At 43.5% G+C, this 7500-nt stretch overlaps 1 pseudogene across 1 annotated transcript in view; it reads right to left on the bottom strand.

The window, feature by feature from the left end:
* Positions 1 to 7500, bottom strand: part of LOC143283784 (uncharacterized) — a 21352-nt pseudogene that overhangs the window by 11076 nt on the left and 2776 nt on the right. The window contains exon 2 of the transcript XR_013055455.1: positions 6229 to 6395. The product of XR_013055455.1 is annotated as an uncharacterized LOC143283784 (transcript). The remainder of the gene's footprint in view (positions 1 to 6228; positions 6396 to 7500) is intronic.

Raw genomic sequence — 7500 nt, 5'->3', positions numbered from 1 at the left:
GTATATGATGATGTCCTCTTCTTTACTGTTTCTTCTATGAGTAGTTTCACTTCCGCATCAGTTTTGCCCTCTGGCCATTCCCGACAATGTCTTCCTAGAGTGGGTGAAATGGCTGTGTTGAATAGATGGTTGAGGTTCTCGGGGTTTTTCTCCCATTCTTTTGTTCCTTTCAGGTCTTGTAGTTGGCATACTAGCTGGATTGTGTCTTCTGCTTGCCCAATCCATGATCTTCCTCGTCCTAGGTGGCTGCCTTTTGGTTCTTTGACTGCGTCATGCAGTGGGTTTTGAGGGTTTTCTAATGCTTTGAAGTAGGTCTTGACCTGTTCTAACTTGTTTCTGGCCTGCACTGAAGGAAGGTCAAGCAGGTATCGCATGGTTTCTGTGGGCGTGTCTTTTGTTGTTCCAAGGATCAGCCTCATAGCTTCTTTTTGGACTCTTTCTAATTTTAGGAGGTTGCTTTGAGACGGTGTTGTTAGCCCAAGTCCGTAGTCGATCACACTGAGGACGAGTGATTGGTATAGCAGGAAGAGGTGGCGTTGTTCAATACCTTTGGTTGCCATTGCTTTTAAGACTGAAAGGCCCTTTTTGCATTTGAGAACAGTATTTTCTGTATGTTTTCTGAAGGTCAGCATCCTGTCGAAGTGTATTCCTAGGTAGCGTAGGCATTCAGTTTTCTCGATCTGAATCCCATCGAGTGACACAGAAGGTGGTGATTTGCTCGCGGTTCTGTTGTTGAGGGTGCACAGCAACGTTTGGGCTTTCGCTGGATTGATGGAAGATCCTGTGTCTTTGCACCATTGAGCAATATTGTTTAGTTGTTTCTGGACGGATTTAGTTCTTTCCTGAGCATCTTTCGAAGTTTTGAAGACCATGCCATCATCCGCAAGAGTAAGCACCCGAGCTATTCCATTGTTGTTTAAGTCTGCAAGGCCCTTCGTGTAGACATTGTAGAGGACAGGAGAAAGCGGAGACCCTTGTGGCAGTCCCATGGATAGTTTAGAAGGTGCAGACATCCAATCTCCGAGGCGTAGGACGACGGTTCTTTCCTGAAGCGCTGCTGCTATCCATCTTGTCAGTGTCAAACTTACTCCATACCTTAGTAGCAGCTCCATGAGGTGCGCAAACTGGACCTTATTGTAGGCATCTTCAGATCGATTGCTACTGCTAGTGTTTCTTCTTTTCTTTGAAATCCTTCATACACCTCATATGCAAAAGCAGCTGCGTTTTTCCATGTGGACTTGCCTGTTCTGTAACCACCTTGATTTGAAGGGAGAATGTGCCTGTGTTCAAGATCCCTTGCAAGTTTCCTGGCTATCATGCGTTCCATGAGCTTTCCGGCAATGTTTTGCATGGTTAGGATCCGGTAGCCGCTTACCTGATGATGGTCCTTTCCTGGTTTTGGTATGGGTTTTAAGAAGCTGTGTGTCCAGTCCTCCGGCACATGTCCATTGTGGAAACTGTTTTGATATAGATTGAAAAGGTTGCTTCTGTCTTCTTCCGATAGTTCCTTGATGTCCGAGTAGCGAACTTTGTCTGGGCCAGGAGCTGATTCTTTCTTGCATTTAGCTATTGCTTCGTTTAGATCATCTATTGTCAATTCATCATCAGGTCCAGTCTGCATAAGGGTTTGGTTTAACTCCTCAACACATTTCTTTTTCTCATCTAAGTTTCTTTGATCGCTCTGTTGTATGAAACGTTTGAGCAGGGCAGATCCTTTTTCTTCGTTTGTCTTAAGCTTGGTTCCGTCAGTGTCTACCATGTCTGGGGTTGTTGTTGTGCACGTTTTCCCTTCCATGCGACGATAAAATTGCCAGAACTCTGTCAATGTTGAGTCATAACTGAGTGCCTCGCAAAACTGTTTCCACTTGTCATTTTTGGCCTCTTGAGCAATGATCTCAAACTGTTTAGTTTTTTCTTTCATTTTTGTTTCAATATCTTTGTCCGGAGATGGTTTTGTTCTTTCTTTTTGCCAAAGTTTGACAGCCGCATGTTTTTCTATCCAGGCTCTCTCTGTGTCGGTATTCCACCATGGGGGCTGAATAGTTTGCATCCTGTTCAGTGCCGTTCTTTTGTTTCTTCTTCGTCTTAATTTTTCGATGATGGTTGTCTCTTTGTTTTCATACTGAAATGGATCACGCGGTTTCATACAGGGTTTAGCTGGCAGTTTCTGTAGACTGAACACTACCGGGAGGTGGTCACTGCCTTGGTGTGGAAGCGTCTCTGCATTCATTTCTGCTCTGAATTTTGGAGATGTTAGAGCGATGTCAATCACACTGTCACTGTCCCCTTGTCTTGTTCCAAGGCGAGTTGGGGATGTGGTTGTTAATGGGCTAAGAAGAATTTCCCCTATCATTCCTTCAAGTGCGAGTCCTTGTGGGTTGGTGTTCCGCTGGTCCCATAGCTTTGATCTTGCATTGAGGTCTCCACAGATAATGACTGAGTCTCCAAGTTCGTTCTCTATTTCCTCTAAAAAGGCCCAATCCTCTTTTGTTGTGCAGGTTCCTGGGTGAACATAGGCATTGATGAGCACGATGCTTTTGTGAATTCCATCAGGTTTTTCGAGACGCACCCCCACTAGTTCACATGAGTTGCTACACCATTTCTCTAGGTTTATGGTGGAAACTTTGTTTTTTTTAGGTTTTTGTTCAGTATGATTGCTACTCCTCTTCCTTCATTCCTTTGAAAGACTGTGAAATTTTCAAAATGTATTGGTCTGTCTGCACTTGTCCTGGTCTCTTGGAGACATAAAATGTCAAAATCATATGCCAGTTTCTCAATTGTTGAAATTCTCATTCTCACGCTGGAACAATTCCAACTGCCGATTCTAAAGAATTTCTTTGACAGCCGCTCTGCTTTTGTCATTCTGCTACCTAAGCACAATCTTTTCCCACCTCTTTTGCCACGCCTGTTTTGGGGTTTTGGGGATGTGAATTTATGTCTCGTGCTATGCAGCTGATCCCCGAGGTGCACGCAAGACAGGGTTTGGTTGGTATCCATAGAAGGGTGTTCTATGTGGTGAGGGAAAAAATGTGGTCGCCCTGACAGAGCCTCTTATCAGGGAAGGGCAATGGATGTCCATCTGTGTGGAGTCCGTCAGCCTGGTGTCGCCCTAAGGCCAGACTGCATACAGTTAGTGACTGTTTAACCCAACAGCCATTCATCCCATTGGTACTGTATGAAAGCCGTGCGATTGGGGATTTTGTCAGGTTGTCTCCTCTTAGCTAGTGGAAGGGTGCATCTGGGTGTTTTTGAGCAGCAGATTTTATTTTGCAGAAAAATACAGGTCCTTCTCTAATATTTTGAGCCCTCTCAATAATTTACTAATAATTCAAACATTAAACAATAACGCGATAACAGATTATTAATCAACTTCACAGAAAAATCACTTATCTTTGCTTTGAAGCTTGAAGGCTGTCTTTTTCACACACTGGCCAGAGTGGTTTTAACACCTGGCGGTTTCGGCCACATACACAATTTCAAATACTGCCCACACACGTCTCTCTCGTGATGGGTCCAGCCAAGTCTTGCATAACTACAATGGTCAACCCGCGCGCGCCATTGGGTGAGCGGAAACTTGTGCTTCTGACGCAGCGTATTTAATTAATATCTATGTTTTCGGATCAGTAAAGTGCAAGTATTATATACTGGCAGAATCGTTGCAATTCCATCTATAAATCTATACCATTTGTGTTTGCCTACGTTAAACTGATTTAACGCAGTTTGTAATTTTCAGCAACACGCTCACTAAAACTGACGCTTTTCAGGTGACTTGAATTAGGATTATAAATCTATCTTAAATAATCAACACTTTATTTTATATTCATTATAAAGTAGGTATTGAGCTCTCTCTTTTGCGACCTATCCGACGTAAATCGGTTCAGGAATCATTTAGAAATATATCACTGAATACCTTGTAACAAACACAATTCTAATCAGATTTAGTCTGATTGGGGGCGTTTTGTTTCACGGGCCACGCGAGCGCCTTTGCAGTTCACTTAACTTGCATAAAGACATGGAATGTGTGATCACTGGTCACTTTTCCACCTGGCCAGTCACTGGCTTGAGCCAGCTCTCTCTCTCTCTCTTGCTGTGTTGCAAGCAGTGTGTGTTGTGTTTGTTCCTACAACGGCTAGCATCATCGCCATATCGCTTGGACTATTTTCTCTATTCTCTTCATTTTCTTATCTTCTTCTCTTTTATCTTCTCATAAATATTGTAAATAAAACAATAGAAAAACCCTTTGGTGACTGGCCATCCTTGAAAATATTGATCCGACAGGATAAAGATCCATCACAAAATAGATCTAAAATGATTCCCTTTAATGTTTCAATTCTTTTATCCAAAGTAAATCCAAACGATAAATAAACAGCCCTTTACCACCAAGTGTACCTTGTTACAACTTGACACATGCGAGCAAGGATGTTTTAATTCAATACATCTCTAACAATAAATTCAAGTCCCTTACCACCCAAGTGTACTTTGTTATATATATATATATATATATATATATATATATATATATATATATATATATATATATATATATATATATATTGTTGGTATGCGCAATTGCGAACGATCCAGTCGAAGCGACCAGCTCAAAGTGTGTAATGTAAAGATAACATATCGTACGATAGTCAAACGTAGAGTTTTTTGTTTTTGAAGGCTTCCTCCGACTGGTTGAACCAGGAAAAATCGTCTGCTCGTTGTTTTCAACATTTTGTCGACGTTTGAAATAGCAGGGGTGCCTGAGGGTAAATGTGAGCGGGCACGTCTAATTGCGAACGATGGCTTTGGGTGCATGTAGACAATTAAAACAGAAGCAGGTTTTTAACTCATTAGACATAACATATTATTGGAACATCGCACCAGACTGTTGTATTGTTGGTTTTGAATGCACATGCTCATCAACACACAAACAAACATTCAACCACATACACCCCACACCGCACACAAACACACCCTTTTGAGAGTGCTCAGTAACTGTGCAGAATCGTTCGCAAATATACTCACGTCAAAATATCCTATGGTATAACTGCAAACGATACTATTTTGCATATTCATTGTAAGCCCACGATTTCTCGCAATCCCACAATTTCTCTCACTTTCTCGCAAGTGAGAGAAAACGTGGGAGGGGAACGACCGCAATTTCTCGTAATCCCACGATTTCTCTCAAAGTGAGAGAAATCGTGGGATTGCGAGAAATCGTGGGCTTACAGTCCTGTCTAAACTGACGTTCTGATATGTCACCAATATGCTTTCTTAAATTCTCCCAGCACTGGGAATGCGCATACAACATATCCGGCCAAATCAACAATCTTAAACCGTGTCAAAATTAAAGTCCTACAACTTGCTTCCCTTGATTTTATGATTTTGAGAGCACGGTTGTAACCTTGGTCGGCAGTGATGCGCGAAGAGAAAAAAGAGCGCGGAAATAGCCAGAAATAGCTGATGTTTGAATGGTTCATGGAAATGAATATTCTTTAAGGTATTAGCAACAGGTCGAAGCAGACGTTAAATTGTGAAATGCAATCGTTAAGAACGCCTCGAAGTGGCGCGGTACACGAATCGTTGGCAATTACAGGCTGTTCACAATGACCAGTACCTACCCTATATATTTGTGTGTGCGCGCGCGCGTGTGTGTTTAATGTTTTTTATTTATTTTTTAAAAATTAAAAACAATTTTTTTACATTATATATTTTTTATCCAGTATTGTGTAGTGTGGACCCTATTCAGGGCAGGGACTGTGTGTAAAACAACAACAACATCAGTGCCTATCTTTCATCTTCGAAAATAAGAATGTGTCTTGTATAGTATTGTTGTGTTTTGTCTTTTTCTCTCTCTCTCTTTTCTTCTTCTTCTTCTTCTTCTGTCAGTCTCTGTCTTATCGCATTCGAATCACTGAACAGGCACACACGAGGTGCAGGCAACAACAACAACAACAAACACATCCAACACATCCATCCACTCATCTGTCGAGTCCCCCCATCTGTTGTTCACTTTATCCCATCATGGCTCCCTGGAGCTCATGTCCCCCCCCCCTCCACCCCCACCACACCTCCCCTCACCTACACACACACACACACACAGCCCCCTTCCCCGCTTCCTGACCCCCCTTAACCACTCCCCACCGCCCAACACCACCACACGCAACTCTACCTGTTTCGTCCACTCTTTCCTCTCTCCCTCCCTCTCCCCACCCAGATACCCAGCTATGCCACCCTGACCTTCACAGTCATGTCTTCAAAGACGGTCTCCTGGACCTCCACGTCAGTGGTGACAGAGCTGAGGGAACATTCACTCAGGAACTTGTCCTCCCGTAGAATGGTGTTGCCTGTCGCGCTCTTTCCGCTTCCGGTCTTGCCCATCAGGAAGAAACGCAGCTCTTTGTCCTCTGGGAGTAGAACAAAAAGCAAGGAGTGGGGACAGGACCATCTGGATTATTATTATTATTATTATTATTATATTTATATAGCGATGAATCTTGTGCAGAGACAAATCAAAGCGCTTTCGTACCAGTCATTCACACTCATGCATAACTCTAAAAGTGGAAAAACTGAGGACAAGGAAGAGGCAGGGAAGGAAGGCTATTTTGGGAAGAGGTGGGTTTTACGACCAGACTTGAAAGAGCTGAGTGCGGAGATCTAACGAAGAGAAAGAGGAAGTAAAACACTGTTGCTGGGTCGCACGACAAACAGAAAGCATAGATATGGGGGACAGGCCGAACAGAAAGCACGTTGTTGGAGACAGGCCGAACAGAAAGCACGTTGTTGGAGACAGGACGAACAGAAAGCACGTTGTTGGAGACAGGACGAACAGAAAGCACGTTGTTGGAGACAGGACGAACAGAAAGCACGTTGTTGGAGACAGGACGAACAGAAAGCACGTTATTGGAGACAGGACGAACAGAAAGCACGTTGTTGGAGACAGGCCGAACAGAAAGCACGTTATTGGAGACAGGACGAACAGAAAGCACGTTGCTGGAGACAGGACGAACAGAAAGCACGTTGTTGGAGACAGGACGAACAGAAAGCACGTTGTTGGAGACAGGACGAACAGAAAGCACGTTATTGGAGACAGGACGAACAGAAAGCACGTTGTTGGAGACAGGACGAACAGAAAGCACGATGTTGGAGACAGGCCGAACAGAAAGCACAATGTTGAAGACAGGACGAACAGAAAGCACGTTGTTGAATACAGGACGAACAGAAAGCACGTTGTTGAATACAGGATGAACAGAAAGCACGTTGTTGGAGACAGGCCGAACAGAAAGCACGTTGTTGGAGACAGGCCGAACAGAAAGCACGTTGTTGAATACAGGACGAACAGAAAGCACGTTGTTGAATACAGGACGAACAGAAAGCACGTTGTTGGAGACAGGCCGAACAGAAAGCACGTTGTTGGAGACAGGACGAACAGAAAGCACGTTGTTGGAGACAGGACGAACAGAAAGCACGTTGTTGGAGACAGGACGAACAGAAAGCACGTTGTTGGAGACA

The sequence above is a fragment of the Babylonia areolata genome, chromosome 7 (assembly GCF_041734735.1).
Source record: "Babylonia areolata isolate BAREFJ2019XMU chromosome 7, ASM4173473v1, whole genome shotgun sequence".
Classification (NCBI taxonomy): Eukaryota; Metazoa; Mollusca; class Gastropoda; order Neogastropoda; family Buccinidae; genus Babylonia; species Babylonia areolata.
The sequence above is the reverse complement of the archived record's forward strand: the minus strand, read 5'-3'. Positions and strand labels throughout refer to the sequence as shown.